This window comes from Eschrichtius robustus, chromosome 9 (assembly GCF_028021215.1).
Source record: "Eschrichtius robustus isolate mEscRob2 chromosome 9, mEscRob2.pri, whole genome shotgun sequence".
In the NCBI taxonomy this organism is placed as follows: Eukaryota; Metazoa; Chordata; class Mammalia; order Artiodactyla; family Eschrichtiidae; genus Eschrichtius; species Eschrichtius robustus.
This window is the reverse complement of record NC_090832.1, coordinates 120,607,560-120,630,498: the sequence shown is the minus strand read 5'-3', so window position 1 is coordinate 120,630,498 and position 22,939 is coordinate 120,607,560. Positions and strand designations below refer to the sequence as shown.

Genomic DNA, 22,939 nt, shown 5'->3' with positions numbered 1-22,939 from the left:
GCGTTCACTCTTCTTCATCCTCTTCTTCTCTTGTTGACTAGGAATTAGAACTAGGACAATGTAACAGTTCACTAAAGGTGGGGAATAGAAAAGTAATTGGACCCTGGGGTGTTGGTGACCATGGAGGACCCTTTCCAAGTTTGGATTACCTGTTTTTGGACTACTTTTAAGTGAGATGGAAAATAGTTCTATTAGGTTTTAAATACTGTTAGTATCTTTTCCTGATAATGCAGCTAGACTTAATCCTGTTTCATGTTGCCAGGTAAATGTTTTGGTAGGGTTGTTAATGGGTCTTCAAGCAAGACTGAAACAACCATTAACTGCCAGGAGACCAGGAGATGGTTCTGTAGGCAAAGGAGGCTCAGCCAGACTGGAGAGTATTTATCACTCAAAGCTAGTGCTTTTCAATAGGGGTGCTAAGTATAATTTAGGTGAGAAAATTTTTCTTTGTGCAGGGTTTTCCCATATATTTTTTTTTTTTTTTGGCTGGAACACTATTTTTATTACAACACATTTATACATCTGCAGGAAGAAGAAAAAAGTTTTTACCCTCTGTTAAACAGAATGGCTTACCCCCCCCCCACCCCGCCCACATCACTTGATTATGATTATGGTTCAACAGATGCATTTTTCAAAGGATCATTTACTCATTAAGCCTCAAAGGAATTCTGTAGCCATTCCTGGTTACTTAATAAATTCAAAATATGTAAATGCATGTTTCGTCTCTCTTTTGTGATGCTTTTACTACTCCATACTTCAAACTTACCCTTTCCCGTACTGTCTGAATTAGTGACGTCCTGCTAAACACCTAGTAAATGGCCATACATAATACAGACACGCAGAACAAGGAAAAACATACACAATGTAGAGGTTTAAAAATTAAAGTAAATTAAAACGCTAAACAATGGAAATACTATGCACCAATTTCAAAGTGTCCTCTGAGGAGGCCTGGATTCACAGACAGCCTAGGAACAGGCTGGAAGTACAGGTGGACCATTGAAACAGGGCAGCGCTGTGTTCATCTGTTCTGTATACTGGCCAACTGGAGGAGGTATCTTTTGAAGAAAGGGTTCCTCCGTAAAACAGTGTGAAAACCATCTCTGTGCAAACTTCAGAAAGCTACGTATGTCAGCAGACGTATAGCTGCCAGCCTCTGTCCGCAGTCCTGTAGTAGGGATAGTGTTTCGTGATGTGCGTATAAATTCCATTTAGGGTGAGCTGTTTATCAGGAGCCATCGTAATTGGTTGTACGATTAATTGTGCATAGGAATAAGGTGGCTTTGAATCATCCTTTGGGCTGTCTCCACCTGAAGCTTCCTTCTCACTTTCTGGCTGTGAGTTGTCGGCCATTAAATTGAGGTCGGATGGTATCACACGGCCCATTTTGTACCCTGAAGACCCTCCTCCCCCGGGGGCTGGATGGACCGGAGTTCGCAGCCCTGATGGTTCCTGTGGGGGAGGGGAGGGGGCTGATGAGGTGGGCCGTGGCGTCTGGAATGCTGATGGTCAGCGGCGAGATGTGAGCCTGCACGGGCTTCACGGGGGATTCGGGCGCTTCCTGTTTCTCCCTCTCCCTCGCTGGACAGGGCCGTGAACGTGATCTTGATGTTTGTGCTCGGGAACCTGCACGTGCACACGCGCGGCAGCTGCAGTGGCGGCGCCCCGCGCCTTTGGAACACGCCGTCCACGCACACGCCCTTCTTGCCGAGGCAGCGCACGTAGAAGTCGCCGCCCGCGTCGGGCCCGGGCTGCGCCGACGGCTCCGGGGCCGCCCCGCCATGGTCGCCGCCGCCGCCGCCGCCGCCCGGGGGCGTGAAGATCTCGAGGTGGCGCCGCGAGACGAAGCTCGAGTGGTCCATGCGCACGTCCACCGAGCCCTGCGAAGAGTTGCGCCCCATGGTCACCGAGCGCTTCTTCATCAGGTACTGAAACTCGCGGCCCTCGAGGCGCGCCACGGCCCAGCCGCCCGGCGGGGACCCGCCGCCCGCGCCCCGGCGCCGCCGCCCGCGGGAGGCCCGTCCGTGCCCGGGAGCGCCGCGCCCGCTGCCGCCATGGGCCTGCCAGGGCCCGGGCCGCCTTCCGCCGCCGCCGCCGCCGCCGCGGAGCTGAGGCTCCCATATTTTTTAGAGCGTTTAAAATCACTCATACCCAGGTGATAAATGCCAGTAGCGTCCCCAAGTCAAAGTACCTGCACATGTTTACGGAAACGCTCTGGGACTGGTGGCGCCTCCAGCTGAGAACTACTGCTGTAAACCATGTGTATCTTTCCATCAGTCCTGGTTCCAGTTCTTGGTGCCCTCTTCATTTTTCACATTTACATAAGGGATTTGGCAGAATTACAATTCAACTGGTGGTGTAAGTTTTCAAGCCACAGGATTGTATGTTAACTTTTATTTATTCCGCTTTCAACCCTGTGGCTACAAGAGACAACAAATTCATTTAGCACAGCATAGAAAAACCTTGGTTTTCTGACTCTGCCTGAAAAAAAAAAATTAGAACTTTGAATTTGTCATTTTATTTCTGGAGCATCCCAGCGCAATTAGAGGCCATCGAGCCATCTCGTAGCCCTCATGCTCGTCATATTGTTTTACAGAAATGGATATTGGGTCCTTCAAAGTCTTGCCATCAAATGGGCACTTAATGCCAGGTGACCACAGGTGAGAGTAAATACGTTATCTGTTGGGCCAGAGAATGTTTACAGTTTAGAAGTTATAATCTTACCACCTCAGAACCAATCGAACAAGAAAAGTAACGCCAGATTTATTCTTTTAAGTATCCGTTGTCCGCAACTAGTGCCAGCTTCTGAATCGGTGTTCTTAGTCGCAACAAACAGAACTCACTCGAGATTGTCTCTGATAAAAAGTAATGACTGAGGGCACGGGGTGGCGGGGGGGAAGGGGAAGCTGGGATGAAGTGAGAGAGTAACACTGACATATATACACTACCAAATGTAAAATGGATGGCTAGTGGGAAGCAACTGCATAGCACAAGGAGATCAACTCGATGCTTTGTTGCCGACCTTAGAGGGATGGGATAGGGAGAGTGGGAGGGAGGCTCAAGAGGGAGGGGATATGGGGATATACGTATGCATATAGCTGATTCACTTTGTTATACAGCAGAAACTAACACAACACTGTAAAGCAATTATACTCCAATAAAGAGGTGGGAAAAAAAATAATGACCGAGAATCAGTCTTAGAGAATATGAAGAGAGGAACAATTCCTCAATTATACCACAGAGGTTGCTTCAGCAAAGAAACCCCATGGAGGCAGCTTAGCCCAGTACAGATACATTCATTAGCGAGTCCAATGACGCTGGGAACGGGACTCAAAAGCTTCACCATCACCATTCCTAAAAATAGATTCCATTGGGTGCCCACTTCAGTTGATTTCCTTTTGAGCTGGCCTCACGTGGGTGTGTTTGATAAAATAATTTTTGCATTATGACCACATGTTTTTTCAGAATCCTTTTTTCAAGCCTATGCTTGGGGTAGATGACTGCTATTCAACATCTTCACGATCTTTGCTAGCTAGTTAGTGACAGTGCTTATTTTCATGTTTTAACTGCTTTATTATCTTTTAAAAAATATGTAATACTTTGATTACTGTGTAAGTTGAGAAATTTTCATATATCAATGTCTCATTTGTATATTTTCCATGTGGATTTTTGTGCCTTTTTTCCCCACCAAAATTTCACTTGTAGTGTTTCCTGAATTTTTAATTAAAATTTGCATATTTATTGAGTCTATAAACTATTCTTGTCATATTTGCTATAATTATATTGCCAGCTCTTCGTGTTTCCTAATTTATTTTCCATTTTTATTTTTCTTTATGATATTTTCCATCGATTTTATCCTGAGCACAGGATGTTATTCTATTAAATGATCAGTTCTTTTTCAAGGTCCCCATTATTGTCATGGATGATTCCTTTAATGTGCTCTTGAATTTTATTTCTTAATAATTTAGAATTCTTGTGTTATGGTCTAAAATGAACTTGGTCTCTGGGGTGGCTTGGTATGCTGTTTTTACCCTGCTTGGATATCAGAAATCTGCTGGTAACTTGACTTGGGTGACTTCTATCTTCTTTTTAATGCTCTGGAGCAGTTATTTATTTATTAAACATTTTCTATAACATTCTAAGTGCATTTGGTTCAGATATTCTTTGTGAAGATAATTTTTTGTGCATTTTCATGTTTTAACCATTACTATTGGAGTCAAATTTGGTACCATAATTTTAATAGAAAATCAAACAAATAGAAATTTAAATATTTTTTTAGTGGAGAGCAGTAATTCTCAAACTTTAATGTGAATAAGTATCACTTGATAGATATGCAGATTCCTGGCTACTTCTCCAAACATTCTGATCCATTCATTAGCTCTAATTCTGAGCGACCTAAACTTTTGCATCTTTAATATTACAGGTAATTCTTAAATTAGAAGAGTTGAAAACTATGTCTTGAGAAATATGGGGATAAATTTCACATATTCTCTTATAATTGCTATCTCCTTGTATAGGTTATTGTATCTTTTATCTCATTCCTAATTTTGTTTTCTTGTGTTTATCTTTTCTCTTATTTAGAGTTACCAGGAATTATTGCTAACTTTTCATAAGTACAATTTATTGTATTCATTTTTATTTGTACTACATTCTATAATTTACTGATTTCCTTTGTGGTTCTTATTATATTATCCTTTATATAAATTTGTTTTGTTTTTCTCAGTTATTGAGTTGGGTATTCAGTATACTTGTTTTATTTCTGCTTAAAAATGAAAATATTGAAGGTCATGTTTTTGAGTATGCTGTTTTCATCTCCCATGAGATCTAACGTGGTATTCTAATTTTAGTTATTTTGTAAAATTCTGGGATCATAGTTTTGAATTTTATTTAATACAGTGGCATTTAATAGTTTTTCCCTAAGCTTCAATTGCTTATTAGCCCTTTGTTAATGGTCCTGATTTATTGCATTATGGAAAAATATTCTAGTTCATATGATTTATTTTTTCAGGAAATTACTGGTGTTGCCCCATGGCTTAATATGCCATTCATTCTTTCTAGTGGCTACTTGAAAAGAAAAGTTTTAGTTTTTTTAAATAAATTTCCAAGTTTACTATATTATTTACATTCTTTATATCTTTGTTTGTCATATGCATATTATGCAAAGTTTTTTAAGGTATAGTTAAATCTCTCACAAAACTGTTTCAATTAACATCTTATTTGCTTCCTATGAGTTTTTACTGTATATAATTTGAATAATTTTTATTTGGTTGTAAACTTTCTTAAATATTATACTATAAATTCTACCTTTTCATGGCATACAAGCATTCTTAAAATCCATTAAATTATTGAACTTGGTTTCTCTTGAATTCTACTTTGTCTAAAATGGTTTTCCTACTTCTACTTTCTTTATGTTGATATGTGTTTGATAAATCTCTGCCCACCATTTTATTTCTAACATTTATTGGTTATTTTATTGTAGTTGTGTCTCTTACAAGCAAGAGGTTAGAAATGAAATTGCTTGTTAAAACTACCTCTTACTTTGGTTTTATAACTTAAAATATATCTTACCTATATTATTTCGGTAATTAAATTATTTTTACTTCATTATGTAGAACAAAAATTTAGTGGACTAATTTCCTATTCTCCTCTCTCAGTTTTTTTTGTTTTGTTTTGTTTTTTGCTTTTTGGTGTGAAAATGTAATCTCATTTTATTTTTTAATTTTTAAAAAAAATTTTATTGAGATATAGTTGATTTACTATGTTGTGTTAGTTTCAGGTATACAGCAAAGTGATTCAGTTATATATATACACATATATGTATGTATATTTCTTTTTTAGATTCTTTTCCATTATAGATTTTGTTTTGTTTTTTCTTGTTTGTTTGTTTTCCATTATAGTTTATTACAAGATATTGAGTATAGTTCCCTGTGCTATACAGTAGGTCCTTTCTCATTTTTCTATAGTATATAACATGACCTGCTTTTTAAAAAAATCATAAATTACCACTTTTAAATCATCATTTTTACATTGCATATCTTACTGTGGGCAATATTGTTTTATCTTTTTAAGCACTTCTCCGTCTTAAAGAGCAGCCTCTTACTCTAGGCAACTGCTTCCTTCTACACGCCAAACACGTCTTTCCAATGGGGATGCCGTTTGTAGTGTTCTGTCTGGATAATCAGAGTTGATTTGCATAGCAGTTGGCCCCTGATTAAAGATAGGCTAACCTGAGTCCTTCCTCAGAAAGTGTTGGAGCAGAATTGTGTCAAAAGATAAAGTAAATGATCTTTTACATTTCATATATAAAATGTATTCTTGTGGTAAACAAGTGGGTTATCAATCATGGGAAGAGCGAAAACCTTATGTTTCCAGACTGTCGAAGAAGATGCCAGTCTCAGGGAAGAAATATGACAAGCAGAGAGAAGCAGAGACAGAGATGAAAAGGTGGTCCTGTTGGTGTTTGGACCCCCAGCTCCTGATGTCCCTGACCTCCAGCTGTTTTTCTGACCTTCCTGAGGTTGTGTTGGCCATCCAGTCAATTCTCTAGACTGAACAGGAAAAGAGTGCTTCTGATCAGGGTCAGCAGAGGTTGAACAGTCCTCTACATCCTTAAAAAAAAAAAAAAGAAAAAAACCTCACAAATAACCTGTTGGTTAAAACCTTATATGCCCAAACCCAATAACAGACAGGAAGCAAAGCAAAAAGATATATTCTACTTTCTGTTAAACAAGCACACTTTTCTAACAACATAGGGCACTTTGGTCAAAAGTGGGCTTTTCAGTCTTTTCCATTGGCTTCATAGAGGAAATTTATTCTAGGTTTTTGAGAAATATTATGAGAGTATTATTGTTGCTTTTTTCCTTTTTTTTTTTTTTTTTAACCCTTTCTATGTAGTTAGCATATATTAAAGGTAATCTGAGAGAGGACATTTTAAATCAAATACTATCACATGCATCACATCTTGTTTGTTTGTTCATTCATATAGTTGCTTCAGCCTGCAATCGCCTTATCCCATTCTCCATGTATATTTAGGCAAAGCATATACAGTTTAATTGCTTCTCCATTTATTGCACTGTGTAAAGAATCACCCAAGTGAAATGTTATTATTTTACTTCTTAAAAAGCTGATGGATTGAAGAAGTTTAGTTAGGATTCATATGAAAACATACTAAGAAAACTGATTAGGTGAACAGAATTTGTTCATCCCTTAATTGCATTGAAAACATTTCTGAAAATAAGGAAGAGCAGCTCTGACCTTAAGGAAGTCCTACCAGAAGTGCCAGGGTAGTTTTATTTGAAACGCAACCTTTTCCAAAATTGATTCATTGTAGTTCATCACCATTTGATGTAAATGATGCAGTTTCACTAAGCACAAAGCACTGTGTCATTTACATTCAGAAAAATGTGCCATATTGTAAAAAACTTGAAGCCGTGATTGACATAGATCTGAGTTCTATTATTAACTGCTTGTATAATAGCTATAGCTTAATAACAAAAAATAAAGATGAAAGAAAAGTAACATCTGATTTATTGCAGTGTGGTAAATGGGAGGTACAATCTCTAAGAGGAAGACATCACAGGTAAGTTATTTGGGCAACTTTGATAATTAATTTCCAAAATCATGTAGCTCTTGAAAATTGCTAAAAATATAATATCTTAGTAAAACATTACATAAAATTCATATCTGCATAATTTTTACTTATTTTCTGTGATTTTGAAAAGTGAAGACACAACTTATAGGAAAGTTAATTTATAAGGCCACAACGATTATTAGGACCCAATTGGGGAAATTGTTTATTTTACTATTTTGGCTTTCTAAGCCAAGTGTCCTTAACTTGTGTTAACTCATTTAAGAGGTCCTTGAATTTGACAGGGAAGAAATGCATCTTTATTTTCACTCATATCTAATTGAAATTTAGGTTTCTTCCTTTATTATTTAGGCGGCACACTTCAATAAGATTAGCAGTATCTATGATTTTGTTACCGACAGAAAGTATAAGTATTTTTATAACATAAAACTCAAAATACTGTTACACTTAAAACTACTTCAAAGTTATAGTAAACTACTTACTATATTTGGTTATTTAATGCATTTATAAAGCAGCACATATGTTACTATACCACAAATTCATTTTCTAATAATATTTTAATGCCTGAATCTCAAAGTAAAAAGTTTTATTTATTTATAATTCTATGTATTTTTATGCATTTAAAGACATTAAAAGAAATGGTCCATGAATAATAACAAACAGAATGTTAAGAATCTTTTTTGAAAACTCATGAAAGTGAAAAAGTAAGGAAAAGAAAGAATAGTAGAATATAAGTTTTTCCAGGACCATTTCATTATTCTTCCAATATTTCATAAAAAGGGAATGAAATTAACATTTTGAAAGAAAAAATATATTATGGGGGCAACTATATTTCCTGGTTTGCCTGGGATAGTCCTAGATTTCCTAGGGTGATTATTAAAGCATTCCTTTTCACACTCCAAAGTGTCTTGGACTGATGATAAATGATACCAGCATGCTACATATTATGTACTCAAACTCACTAGAGAGAAGGTTTGGCATTGATTTAATTTAGAGGATTAATAAATGGAATGTTTTCCCTTAATTTTTTTTCCAAGATCTTCCATTTCTTACATGCAAAAAAGCAACCGAATAATAAGATTTATTACCTTTGACACTCAAAATACTGGAAAACAAAGGCAGAATCTCAGTAAATGTCTGTTTAATTAAGAGCTGTCTTAGGTAGAAAAGGAATATTCACTGATTTATTCTGTCTTGCCTCCATCTCTAGTTTAAAGTAACACACACAACAACCATAATCTAAAATCTAGAATAATCATAAAAAGGCCATGCAGATAGGGTATGGCCTATTATTCACAGTGGGGTCTTATTCAGACATCTGAGAAACAAGCAGGCACTACTGACTTCTTAGCATAGATTTCACTTAAGAAAAAATGAGAAATGAGTCCTAAAATACATATGAAAAAATGAGTACTGTATATGAAGGAAAAAAATTAGAGTAAAGGTACAGAATAGGATAGCAAGAGTTCATGATATAAATAACAACTTTATCATGCTAATGGATTATTAGACAACTTCCATGGAAAGCATAATAAACAATTTATGCAACAATGGTAACATTTCATTGCCAAGAAAAAGAAACATACAATGGCAGAGATTGGCAAGAGTTGACACAAATAAGTGGGACACCCCAGTGTGCTTTTTTCCCTAACCATTAGAGTGCCCTGCCTTAATGCTTGCAGGAAGAGAATTTACATGTACAATCTACTGCCTGGCTTGCCTTCAGGAAGTACATATACACCTTTGACAAGTAAATTGTAGACGCCTCTTTCCACACTTTGTTGCCTTACAATAATTTTTTGTTCTCTCATTTTGGCTTTAATCAAGACTGGATTATTCTTGTTTTGTTTCTTCTTATTTAGATATCTGCCAGCAAAGATGTTTGCTCTGTGGCCTTATTCCCTGCATCTATTTCCATGGAAATACCTAAAACTTCCAAGTGAAAATCTATATACCATGATTGCTTTAAAATTGAGATGTCTATTCCAAAGTGAAATTTCCTTTGTGGGGAACTGTAAACAATTCTACAAAAGAAATTAGCATTATGTTATGAAATGGACTTAAAAAGCAGAGTTGTCCTTTTAAAATAAATTGTCTTAGAAAGCAAAAGTGTATTTTAAAAAATCAAAAGCAGCCACGACAGAGTGTAAATAAAATATTCTATAAAATGTAATCTGGGATATTTTGATGAAATGTTGAGGAAGATAGTAGAAACATGCCTTTGAGTGACACTAGTGGTAAGCAGTTGAATTTTTGTTTTGTATTCTGTATTCAAATAATTAAACCCTTGAGAAACAAGTAAAGCCAAAGTGCATCACCAACAGAATAAACTTAAAATACACACCCACGCAATGAAATTTGCCTCAAAATATTTGTACAGTTCACTGTTGCATCCCCGGAATTGAACATCCATCCCCAAAACATTAGCACATAAAGTTTTCCTCAAGTTATATTTTCTAGGGCACCCAGATGAAGACATTATGTTTCTACAGTTGTGATGAGACCATCACTAGTATTTTTGATTTCTGTCTTTAAGAATCATTCAATATTTCATTTGCCCTCAGCCAGGATTGCAGGCAATTGAGACTGTTTTCATGATGAGGTAACTCAAACAACTATTTCTGAGGAATCAAATTAACTGATGGCCTTACCTGTATGATGTTTGGTCTTTCTGAAGTTTCTGGAGTCTTCCAACAAGTTTTACTACCAGATTAGGAGGAACCCTAGGGAAGTGTTTGGGTTCTAAATGTATTATGACCTTACCTCCAGCAAATCTGTTTTCCCTTGATAATCAAGATCAATAACCCTCTATTTTGTGACTTTGTCCTACAACAACAGGAAGAGCTTGAACCGGACAAATGGAAGCAATAGCCTCCAATTCACTGAGACCATTGTAGAGTTCCCTGACGGAAGAACTTATCCTTGTGTTCTAAAACCTCCTGGGTGAACCTGAAGACAGAGAGCTGGACACAAAGACATAACTGGAAACATTAACTTGTGAGGGATTCACTAGGTATGAGAGTGAGATGTGTGAAACGTACTTCTATTCTTTGTTTCCTGTATTCCAGGTCTGGTTCAGAGAATATACACATTTCACATAGGACGGCACCGAAATTTTATAAGATGTTATCTTCTATCTTATTTCCATTCAGACTATTTCAACCTTCTGTAAGGTCAAGTGATTTGGGGTGATAAGGTACACGGTAAGGCAGTAAATTCTGTGAGTGTTAGGCTATTGCCTTAATTTGTCTGCATGAAATTAGTTCTTTGATAAGAAACGATGTTGTGAATAAGGCATTCAGGAAACCCAGAGATGGGGTTAATGGAAGAAGCATGTCAGAAATGGAAGGAAAACCTAAATTCAGAGTAAATATTTGGTACAGTTGGGGAAAATTATTCTTCCTTTCATGATGTAAAAGGTCTAATGTTTAAATTCACAATCAGATAGCTGGCTAGATCCCTGGGGAATAATAACTTTACTTTTGGTCTTTTTCACTGGTGCTGGAAAATTGGATACTGAGTAGAGGCTGGAACCAGTGGACCCTGGAGTGGGGAAATATTTGTTGCTACATAGTCTCTGACCTTGCTCTCAAGGTCATGGCATCCTTTGGCCAAGCAGTAAGAAGGCTTGGGAAAGAGGTGACTGAAGACCACCAGTGTATTGAGAGTCCCCACTGCACTGGGAGCCTTTTGGTGAACATTCACATGGTGCATAATATTATCACACTCTGAATCCATTCCAAAAGTTCCATTCACATGCTTCTTTCTAAAACATCCTAGAAACCTACTCCTACATACCGGTTTTTCCAAGCTCTTCTCTGTCCAAACAATTGTCCCCCACTTACTAGTACACATCCTGATCTTTGTCTTTTCCAGCCTTCTTCTCTTTTGCCAAAAGAATTAGATGCCATATAACTCAGCTTGGGAGCAGGGCTGAAATGCCACAACTCTTGTATTCCTATTTCCAGCATACTATGAAAGGTCTTCAGGAAGGCTTTTGGTTCTTGTTGACGGCGTGTTCCTCTATCTGCAGTTGTGTCTTGAGGGAGGGGTGGACATATGGCAGGGCTAAACACAGTGGGAGCATGAACTGCTCATGAAAGGAACACACTTGTGCTTTCAGATCCTGTGCACAGTAGTAGTTTCTTTTTTTAAAAAAAATTATTTATTTATTTACTTTTGGCTGCATTGGGTCTTCGTTGGGTTGCGCGGGCTTCTCACTGCAGTGGCTTCTCTTGTTGCGGAGCACGGGCTCTAGGCTCGAGGGCTTTAGTAGTTGTGGCTCTTGGGCTCTAGAGCACAGGCTCAGTTGTAGCACACGGGCTTAGTTGCTCCCCGGCATGTGGGATCTTCCCGGACCAGGGCTCGAACCCGTGTCCCCCACATTGGCAGGCGGATTCTTAACCACTGCACCACCCGGGAAGCCCCAGTAGTATTTTCTGATTTAGTTTGAGGAACATGCCTGCTTTCTCTGGTTTATAACATCTGATAACACCCAGTTCATGATAGGCAACTCAAATTACTGGGTTACCTAGTTCTATAATCAGGTATTCAATCTCTACTAGGGTTTAGCAGCAAACCGATAATTATTTCTCTAAGGGAAAATAATTACTTGTTAATGACTTGTTACCTGGATTTATGCCAAAACATAGGATTCTCTATGCCATGGCTCACCACAAACACCACATAACGTCCAAGTATGACACAGGTACTTTGAGTAACACTGAATTCCCTAGTCATAAGGTCCCCGTGAAAAAGCTACAGACACACAGCCCAAATCAGTTAAAATATCTACTCTTTCCTATTTTTCTCTCAATACTGGTAGCATTTTGAGCTACTCAATAAATGAATCAGAGCAACACACCTCAAACAATTTTTCTTGCAAAATACAAAAGGATGTATCATACGTTTTGTCTCATTCTTTGTGGTAAAGAGTATGAGGTACAGCAAATTATCATTCATTTTGAAAGGAATATCCTGTAATTTCCAGGCTTCTAAATTCCCCCAGAACTCTACTGAGGAATCAGGCCCCCGGATTTTAATAAGAATCATTTCTCACCCTCTGGCAATAGGAGCATACAGACCTGGCATCTGGCAGACCTGCTGTTTTCTATTCATCGGGTTCTATCAGCCTTATGCAATCAAGGTTTCAGAGCAGCATACAGATTTGGGAGGAAGATAAAAGGTCTTGAGGGGTACAGAGCCAACAAAGCAAGTTAATGAAGATATAATATTACTCCTATTAAGTTAACGCAAAAAAATCCTGGTTTTTGCTGACTTGTGAGATGGAGAAGAAATACATATGTATAAATATATATAAAATATTTAAATATATAAATTGTAAAATGATAACAGATATGATGAGAAATAACATCAGCAATTGGAATCGCTAGCTAATTGAGTTTATGATAATCCACTCATTCTCTAAGATAGGTAGATCTGCTCAAGACAATGGGCACATTAAGTCATGATGTGGTTGGAATCATCACCTGTATATCTCTTGCCTTCACTGGTGGCACTAATCTCCAGGACTCACCCAGGCATGTGATATTGCTAATTATTTTACTCTTTTGAGATAAAGTATGTGATGGTTAATTTTATGTGTCAACTTGACTGGGCATAGGATACCCAGATAGCTGGTAAGACATTATTTCTAGGTATGACTGTGAGGGTGTTTCTGGAAGAGATTAGCCTCTGATTGAGTAGACTGAGTAAAGAAGATCCACCCTCACCAGTGTGGGTGGACACCAAACAATCCACTGAGGCCCCAAATAGAACAAGAGTTGAAGGAAGTGTGAATTTCTTCTCTCTTCTTGAGCTGGGACATCAATCTTTTCCTGTTTTCAGACATCAGACCTCCTGGTTCTTGGGACTTAGGACTCCAGAACTTATTCTATACACCCACCCCACCTGGGTTCTCAGGCCTTCAGACTTGTATTGAGTTATACCATCAGCTTTCCTGGTTCTCCAACTTACAGACAGCGGACTGTAGAACTTCTCATTTTCCATATGTGAGTCAATTCCTATAATAAATCTCCTTATATCTGTATGTATGTATGTATATATATATATATGTATGTATGTATGTATGTATGTATGTATGTATGTATCTATCTATCTATCTATCTATCTATCTATCTATCTATCTATCTAATATCTATCTCCTGTTGTTTCTGTTCCTCTAGAGAATCCTGACAAATAAAGGGGTGAGGATCAGGACCTTCCACTTGGCTCTTTCAACCATATTAACCACAGGACACAGAGTTACTGTGACATTCTCTTAGTTGCTGATTACATTTACTCTCCTCTTAATTTGGGAACCAGAGTAACAACCACTTGTTTAGTCAAAAAGCCAATGGGCCACATGAACACTTTTAATTTAAGTACTCATTCAGCATCTGATTTCAGTAAGCTACCACTTGGACCGAAGGACTAAAGTGTTCTAGATTCCTAAGGATTAGTATTAGTATAGAGACAGTAATAATCCAAATCGTCCATGAAATATATGGATTTTTCCATTTTTGGGTGCATGAGTGCTCTTGTAAACGTCTATCGGACCTTTTGAGGAGAGTCAGGATAAAATTTGTAGCTCATGATTCTGTTCTTACAACAAAATCCGTCTCTAATCGTGTCCACTATTTCATGTCTACTGTCCTGTTCTCTATGCTCCACTAAGAGTTCAAATATGCTGGGACAAAATTATTGTCAGATCATCAAAGTTTTAATAAAGTTGCCTAATACCAATATGATTTTTCATCTCATTACTAAGAAATCGATCATGTTTGAATTCTAAAGGATAAGCAGGAATTCACATCAATGTGATTCTTTCATTTAACGGCTACCAAAACAGAATTAATGAAATGTAATTTCAAAATGGAATGACGAAAATCCAAAATTTCTTTTAGATAGTCATAATACACAAAAAAGATTTAAAAAATCTATTCAGTGTATTGACAGGTCAATAAAACAAGCAGCTTTTAATGCTGACTTACCAATTATCTCTAATAGTGTTGTACCTTTTGCTTCCATCACTTGTTTAATTTCTGAGCAGGGCTTCCATTGGTGATTCTTAATTGGAAAAAAAACCCTCACTTATGAAGACATCAATTAATTAAATATATATACTTTTTTATTTTAGCAGTTTAGACACTGCAAGCATCTGTTTACCACATTGCTCAAATGCTTAAAAGAAAAACCTGCCTTTCAATAGTTTATGCTAGATAAGATTGTTTTTGATGTTTAAAGGTGATAAGATGTGATTCTAAAATTTTCTAGGCATGCAATTTCATTAGAAGGCAACATGTTATAAAGAAAGAGAATAAGTTTTTATATCAGAGAGTCCAACTTTGGCATAGTGGATCTGCCACTGGCTTTCTTTTTTTAAACACAGACAAGAGATTTAACTTCTCTGAGCTTTAATTTATGAATCTTCAATTAGAAATAGAAATACCTATCTTGCAGGTTCAGCAATAAAGTATAAAAGGCATGTGGCCAGAGTTTGGTGCATAGTTATTAAGGTAGTTATTGATTATATGATTTAAAATAGACAAATTATGAGATCATGGTTTCATAAAGATGTATTCTGCCTGAACACCTTTAAAAAGACAAGCAGTAGGTATCATTGACATATATCTTTGTCAAGTATTGTGGCAGCAATATCTCCCTTTCCATGTCCTACCTTCTTTTCAATCACCCTTTATGAATGACTGTGCAGAGTCACACTGAAGCTTAATTAATACTGAGCTTTGGGGGCCCCTCAGCAGTTGTTGAATATGTGGGAAGAGGGGCCCAGGAGGCCAGGGCCAGGGACTTGCACACCGTCTTTAATTAGCAGATCAGTGTTTTTAACCATTTAAAATTTTGGTCTTTGGAGTAAGATTTACTCTGAAGGAAGAATTCTATGCTGCCCATATTTTGAAAACCACTAGCCTAGACCACTTCGTCTTGGCCTTTTGAGGATAACAGATGTTGGTTAAAACCACAGACAAGAGCCATATGGATGTCACTTCCTGTTTCTCCATTAAATATCTTCTCCATCTTTATATAGCGGTTGGACATTTAATAGAGTCTGACCTGAGCGCAAAGCCATGGTGAATGTGTCTTGTGCTTTTTGTCCCTGGAAAAGGAAATTTATGTTTTGTTCTAGTGTTTCCCCTTATATTAAAATGAAGTAAATTACTCTAATGTCATCATTCAAAATATAAATATAATGTTTATTTTGAAATGTATATGTTCCCTTTTACAATCCCCAAAGCTTCTTATCTCCATTTCCTTTCTCCATGAGTTTAAATAATAATAGCTGCTGATTATACAACATCCCAAATTTGTTTCAACATTCCCTGATCTCTTCCGAAAAATGCCTACTTTGTCGAGCATTTTATTGCTACTCTTCCACACTGTTTAGGTTTATATTTTTCTTCCATTTAGCATTTTACAAAATGGATTTGGTCATTTTTGGTTTTCTGGAAATGAGCAGGTCTGGGCTAAAATAAGAGGTCTGGGACTTCAGGGAAGGGGACGCAGGGCTCTCGCAGCCGCCACCCCATGAGGAGAGGTTTCTTGAATCCTCTGGGAGGCTGAGCCTCTGGCAGCAGCAGCCTTGACCACCTGCCCCGCTGCCCTCCTCGTGGGACACCTCCGCGCCATCTCAGCTTTGGGAAACACCTCTACCTCCTGCGAGGTCTCCGGCTCGGGGGAAACTGCACTGGCCAGACAATAGCAACACAACTTTCCCAGGGCCCTGATTTTCAGCACGGATAATTGTTTTTTTTCAGAGAAGATGGTGCCTATGAGTTCAATCCTGACTTCCTGGAGAAAACTCATGAATGGAACCAGAAAAGAGCAAGAAAAGCAGTGAGGAAGGGCATACCCCCCCATCATCACTGATATTACTGCTATTATTACTGACGATGCCAACCTCCAAGGAAATACCAACGAAAGAATCTTTTCAGGTTGTAAACGGACATGGTAGTTTTCAGGCCAGAGATGAAGAAATATTTATAGAGTCCCAAGAGAGACAATACACCGAATGAAAGGTATGAACATGAGGTTACTTTTTCCGGTGTGCTGCATGCTGGAAAAACCAAGCAGAGCCAACAGAAAGCAGGACAGGAATAATGCATCTCCTTCCGAGGGTGCAGGGTGTGGAACACCTACGCAGAGTTCCCAAACCGGAGGGCCCCTGGGGGCTTCACTAATGAGAGCTCCTTTAACACAAGGGATGGTTGTCACCATGGGTACTGGACAGTCACAATTTTCCTAAATCAGTTTTTCCTTCAGTTTTTAGTCTTTACCCTTCATTCAGTTGTAGTCAGAGCTCTCATTCCAGTGTAAATTGTCAAACCTGAAAGTTTTTGAGCAGAAGTCATTACATTCCTCTTCAACAAGCATTTGTTAAAGTGATCCTGTGTGCATGGCCCGATGATGCTGGGAATTCTACCCACTTGATTAAACAAAGTCCCTTTCTCTAGGGAAAGAATTAATTTGAAACTGAAACCTGAGAACATACCCAAGAACCTAATCAGCCACATGGGTTCATTAATGAACTGAAGTGTTTATATAAAGCTTCAGTACCACTGTCTTTGAAGCAATCTATTTTTTCAGGAAATTTCATCTCCCTCAGGAAGTTGGAAAGGTGGGGGAGAAGTAGGAGGCAGGAAGAACTTTAGTGCCATTGATACTTTGATCATCCATGTACCCAAAAAATGTGAGATGTGTGGCTGTAATGATGATAGTGATTTTCCTTTAAAATGAATATGCCAGAAAGTACACAACCTAAGGGAACATTGTCCTTCAAAATAGACACTTTGGGAAACTGTTCCTCTATTTTAGCAATGTATCATTGTTAGAAATGTCTGATAAAATCCTTCTTAATAGCTATACAAGCTACTGAGGAAAATCAGTGTCACTATGTAAAGTCACATTGTGTGTTTTAACTACCACTTTATGGAACAGGGTTAAACCTGAATAACTTTTGCCTGTTGAGCTAATAGTGTAAACAAAACAAGCCTGGCTTTATAAAAACACCAATTTTTGAGAGGAATAATTAAGCAGTTTTTAAAATTATGCCTATCAACGTGTATAATCAGTTGGCAGCCCCAAAGTTTTGGGAGTACAAGGAATGAAGTATCCCAGGATGCAGATCCTATGGAGATATGGAACAGTCATGCTCATCTTAAGAGAAGCAGTCTTGGTGTTTTATATGGCATTACGACAAATTTCTACCACAACTCTTACACTAATACTGAATTTATGAATCCAAATTAAATTTTAACATTTTGGAATCAGATTAATTTGGTGTGAAACCATGATAGATACGATCATGTAGGATGCCTGCTTTATTTCTTGGCCGACAGCTTCTTTCTAATGTTTCGTGAAGTATTATTTTAAGTGTCGTATATAATGGTGCTTTTATGGTTATTAAAATTATATATGGTATTGCTTTAAAAAAAATAAAGTAAGACGTCTAGAGTCCTTAGAGATATTCCTGGAAGCAATTGAGTTGTTGAGTCCCTGCTACCTGGATTTGGGGTGCTTCTACTCAGTTAGGGGTATAGTAGATGCATATAGTTTGGGGCTGTCTTTATAAATCTTTATTGCATAAACATTCTTGGAAACAACTCTTCCTTTCCCTTGTACTCTGCACTTATCCTTAAGGACACTGCTTGGCCTAGCTGTAGCTATTGTGCCTTTCAATACCACCTTTCGGAAGCATCGAGATCTTTTCTCATCTATGATGGCTTTCTGTCCAAAAAGGTCTCTGAGGTCTCAGCAACTTCCTTTTATACAGCATTTGCAGTATTCACTAACAACAACAACAAAATATCCCAGTACAAAATAACAACAAGAACAAAAGTCCAAAACCTTTCATTCTAACGGGCACTTACTCTATTCAGATCACAATTGAACATTGTTTTAAATCAAATCAAGGTTAAATTTTAATCTCTTCAGTAGCCATTAAAAACCTGCAAAACTATCATAAAATGCTACCAGAAATTTTTCCTATGGATGTGTAACCTAAGAGAAAAACTTGATACCCATAAATACCTCTCAGAGCAAAGATATTCATTCTCATATGTCTTATCTTGGAAAAAACAGAAACAAAAAACAATAACAATGACAAATCTAAGTCTCTAGTATTGAGTAATGTATAAGCTTACCATGGAATTATTTCTGAATGGAATATTGTGAGTTCCTATAAAATTATGATAACTGTATTTGTATTAACGTGAAAAAGATTTATGCTTCCATGTTAAGTGAAAACAAAACCGAACAAAAACAGGATGAAAGTATCAATACATGTGGGATTGTGACTACATAAAAATGCAAAAATTCATAGCAAAAATCTAAAATGTCAATCCCAGTCTCCTAATTTATCCCTCCCCACCTTATCCCCTGGTAGCCATAAGTTTGTTTTCTACATCTGTGACTCTGCTTCTGTTTTGTAAATAAGTTCATTTGTACCCTTGTTTTTAGATTCCACATATAAGTGATATCATATGATATTTGTCTGTGTCTGACTTTTTCACTTAGTATGACAATCTCTAGGTCCATCCATGTTGCTGCAGATGACATTATTTTGTTCTTTTTTATAGCTGAGTAATATTCCACTGTATATATGTACCATATCTTCTTTATCCATTCCTCTGTTGATGGACATTTAGGTTGCTTTCATGTCCTAGTATTGTAAATAGTGCTGCAGTGAACATTGGGGTGCATGTATCTTTTTGAATAATGGTTTTCTCTGGGCATATGCCTAGGAGTGGGATTGCTGGGTCATATGGTAGTTCTATTTTTAGTTTTGTTTTTTAGGGAGCTTCAATACTGCTCTTCACTACCATATATTAAATAGATAACTAATAAGAACCTACTGTATAGCAAGGGAACTCTACTCAGTACTCTGTAATGGTCTATATGGGTAAAGAATCTAAAAAAAGAGAGGATATATGTATTTGTATAGCTGATTCACTTTGCTGTACACCTGAAAGTAACACATTGTGAATCAACTATACTCCAATAAACATTTTTAAAAATCTAAAATGATATGCTCTACATTTTATTATGATTGAGGAATGAGGGATTTAGATAACTTTCTTCTTTATTTTCTGTGCCTTTAGGTTCATTAATTCAAAGAAATGTCTAGAAAGAGATTCATTATAAGGTATGGAGGCTGAGAAATCCCAAGATGTGCCATCTGCAAGATGGGGATCCAGGAAAGCCAGTGATGTAGTTTGAAGGCCTGAGAGCTGAAAAGCTGTGTGGATTCCAGTCTGAGTCTGAAGGAAGGGTAGGAAAAGATGTATGTCTCAGTTCAAGTGATCAGGCAGAGAATGGATTCAACTTTTCTCTGCATTTCTGCTGTGTTTAGGACCTCAGTGGATGGGATGATGACCTTCCACATTGGGGAAGACAATCTGTTTTACTCAGTCGACCGAAAAAAATGCCAGTCTCTTCTAGAAACACCCTCACAGATACACCAAGAAAAAGTGTTTAACCAGATATCTGGCCATCACATGATGCAGCCAAGTTCATACATAAAATTAACTATTACACATATAATCTCAATCTCTGAATGGATAATCTCAATCTCTGAATGGATAACTTTCATCATGGAATTTTTTTCTTTATAATAATAAACATTCTTGAACACAATGATCAGTCCAAGAATTAAAATAACACCAAAAGTTTAAATGTGCCTATAGCTTATTTCCCTATGTCCCCCAAAAGACATGCACCATGCTTAATTTTATACGTATCACATTTGCTTTTTCTGCCTTTTATTATCATTATGCATTTTTAAATACCTAATAATTATATAATTTAGTTTTACCTATTTCACTCCATAATAAGCTCCTTATGCCATGTATAATCTTCTGGGACAGTTTTGTTTTGTTTTGTTTTGTTTACTCAGTATTATATCGTTAGCCATTCCTAGTGTTCACAAGCGTTCTTACCTCTTTCCCTAGCTTTCTCATAGTTGGTTAGGGCCATAGGATAAATTCTGACGAAGATATTCGAGGGAGTAGTGTGTGTAACTTGTGGGCTACAATAATTGTTGATAAACAACCACCTCCAATGCTCTCTTTTTATGGTATTGTGATCTTGGAGGAGCCCTGCTGTTGAGCTGGTGTGAGGTCAATGGGTCAAAGCAGCCTGAATCTCTGAGCTACTTCAGAAAGGCCAAGCTCTTGAGGATCATCTAGACAAGTGATTAGCAACCATTGTCCATGAACCAAATCCAGCCCACTACCTGATTTTGGAGACAGAGTTTTATTGGAACACAGCCAGGCCTGTTCACTAATGTATTGTCTACGGCTACTTTCATGCTATGATGACAGAGGTGAGTAGTTGCAATAGAGACCCTACGGCTCATAAAGCCTAAAATATTTACCATCTAGTGCCTGACAAGAAAGTTTGCTGATTCCTGCTCTAGACTGACGGCGGTATTAGAGTGAGAAATATTAAATCTTTCCTCTGCTTAGTCATCAAGCTCATCATATATTATTTTTGCAGCAGCATAATGTGTCTTATACTAACTACTATACTAATATTCATCCACATTGTAGAATATGGCTGGAGCTCATTCATTTTTAGTGCTATTCAATACTTTTTGTGATTATAGCACAACTTACGTAACCATGCCTCTGCTCACGGACATTTGCAAATTTTGTTTTTTGGTTTTTTTCTTGCTACCAAAAACATTGCTTCAAAGTTTTCAATTTCCTGTAATGGCAAAATAGCTCCTATTGGACCAAGCTTCCCACAGATAACAACTTTAAACTCTGGACACAATATAAAAAACAACCATTTGGGGGCATGGGAGAATGGCCAAAAGCAGAGAGATACTTGCTGGGTCACCACTTGGAAGAAGGAAACTGTACCGTATGAGCTTTTATGCCTTTTAGACTAAGGCCCAAGTATGTGCTATGCTAGGTGGGTAGCACAGACATAAAAAACTTCCATTGTTCCAGGCTTGAAAAACCAGAGGTTAGAATTTGGGAAAATTATGGCAACTGAAAAACAAGGACAGAAATCATGGAAAGGAGAGAGACAAAGAGGGAAGACTAAAATTACTTGTATAATCTCTACTCAAATCTCTGTGTGACCCCCGAACTTCACAGGTACTAGAAAGATTTCAAGCATTGCAGTTAGGCTAAAAGATCTGAGGTGAAATTTCAGTAGCCACTCACCACAGGGAAGACTATTTGCAATTTGAATTTGAGTGAAGACAAGATAACTCCCTGCAAAAAGTTTTTCTTTGGAGGAACATAACAAAGTCTATAGTGTCTACAATATCTAATTCACAAGACTCCAGACAAAGTATAACATACCCTGCCATATAAAAAGAAATAGGAAACTATTATTTATACTCAAGAGAAAAGACAAACAATAGAAACTGAACCTGGGATAAGATGGTGGAATTAGTTGACAAGGATTATTAAAGCAGCTGTTGTATGACCATGGGTATGAAGGAAAATTTGCCCCTAACGAATGAGAGAGAAATCTCAGACTATGAATAGAAACTTTAAATAGGAAACAAATGGAAATTCTAGAACAGAAAATGCCATATCTGAAATAAATATCTGGATGGGCCTAATAGCAGATTAGTGATGACCAAAAAGGCCAATAAACTTCAGGACACATGAATAAAAATAGCCAATGCAGATAGAGAAATTTAAAAATATTCAGAATCCTGTGGGCCAATTTCAGAAATTTTAAATGTATGTAACTAGAGTCTCTAAATTAAATGAGAGAAAAAAAAAATCAGCGAGAAAAAATATTTGAAATAATAATGCCTTCCAAATTGCTAAATTTGGCGAAAAACGTACCTGTAAATTCAAGAAGCTCAGCTAACCTTAAGCTGAATATGTATAAGCAACCACACCCAAGGAAATCATAGTGAGACCACTGAAAGCAAAAGATGAAGAAAAATATTGGAAGTGACAATTAAAAAGTGGGCAAAAGATCTGAACAGACATCTCACGGAAGAAGATATACAAGTGGAAAACAAGCATATGAAAAAATGCTCACTATCATATGTTATTAGGGAATTATAAACTAAAATGACAATGAGATACTACTACACCCCTGTTAGAAAGGCTAAACCCAAAGCACAAATAACGCTAAATGCTGGCGAGGATGCAGAGCAACAGGAACTTTAGCTTGTTGGTGGTGGGAATGCAAAATGGTACAGCCACTTTCAAAGATAGCTCGGTGGTTTCTTACTAAACCAAACATACTTTTACCACAGGATCCTGCAGTCACACTCCTTGATATTTACCTAGATGAGTTGAAAACTTTTTTCTACAGAAAAATCTGTATACAAATGGATATAGCAGCTCTATTCATAATTGC

At 37.3% G+C, this 22,939-nt stretch overlaps 2 pseudogenes; one reads left to right on the top strand and one right to left on the bottom strand.

Annotated features, from left to right (window-relative positions):
• Positions 1–923: 923 nt before the first annotated feature.
• On the bottom strand, positions 924–2,118 carry LOC137769172 (forkhead box protein K2 pseudogene; annotated as a pseudogene).
• A 477-nt stretch (positions 2,119–2,595) lies between these two features.
• LOC137769171 (NEDD4-binding protein 2-like 1 pseudogene) lies at positions 2,596–16,918 on the top strand (annotated as a pseudogene).
• The last annotated feature ends 6,021 nt before the right edge of the window (positions 16,919–22,939 follow it).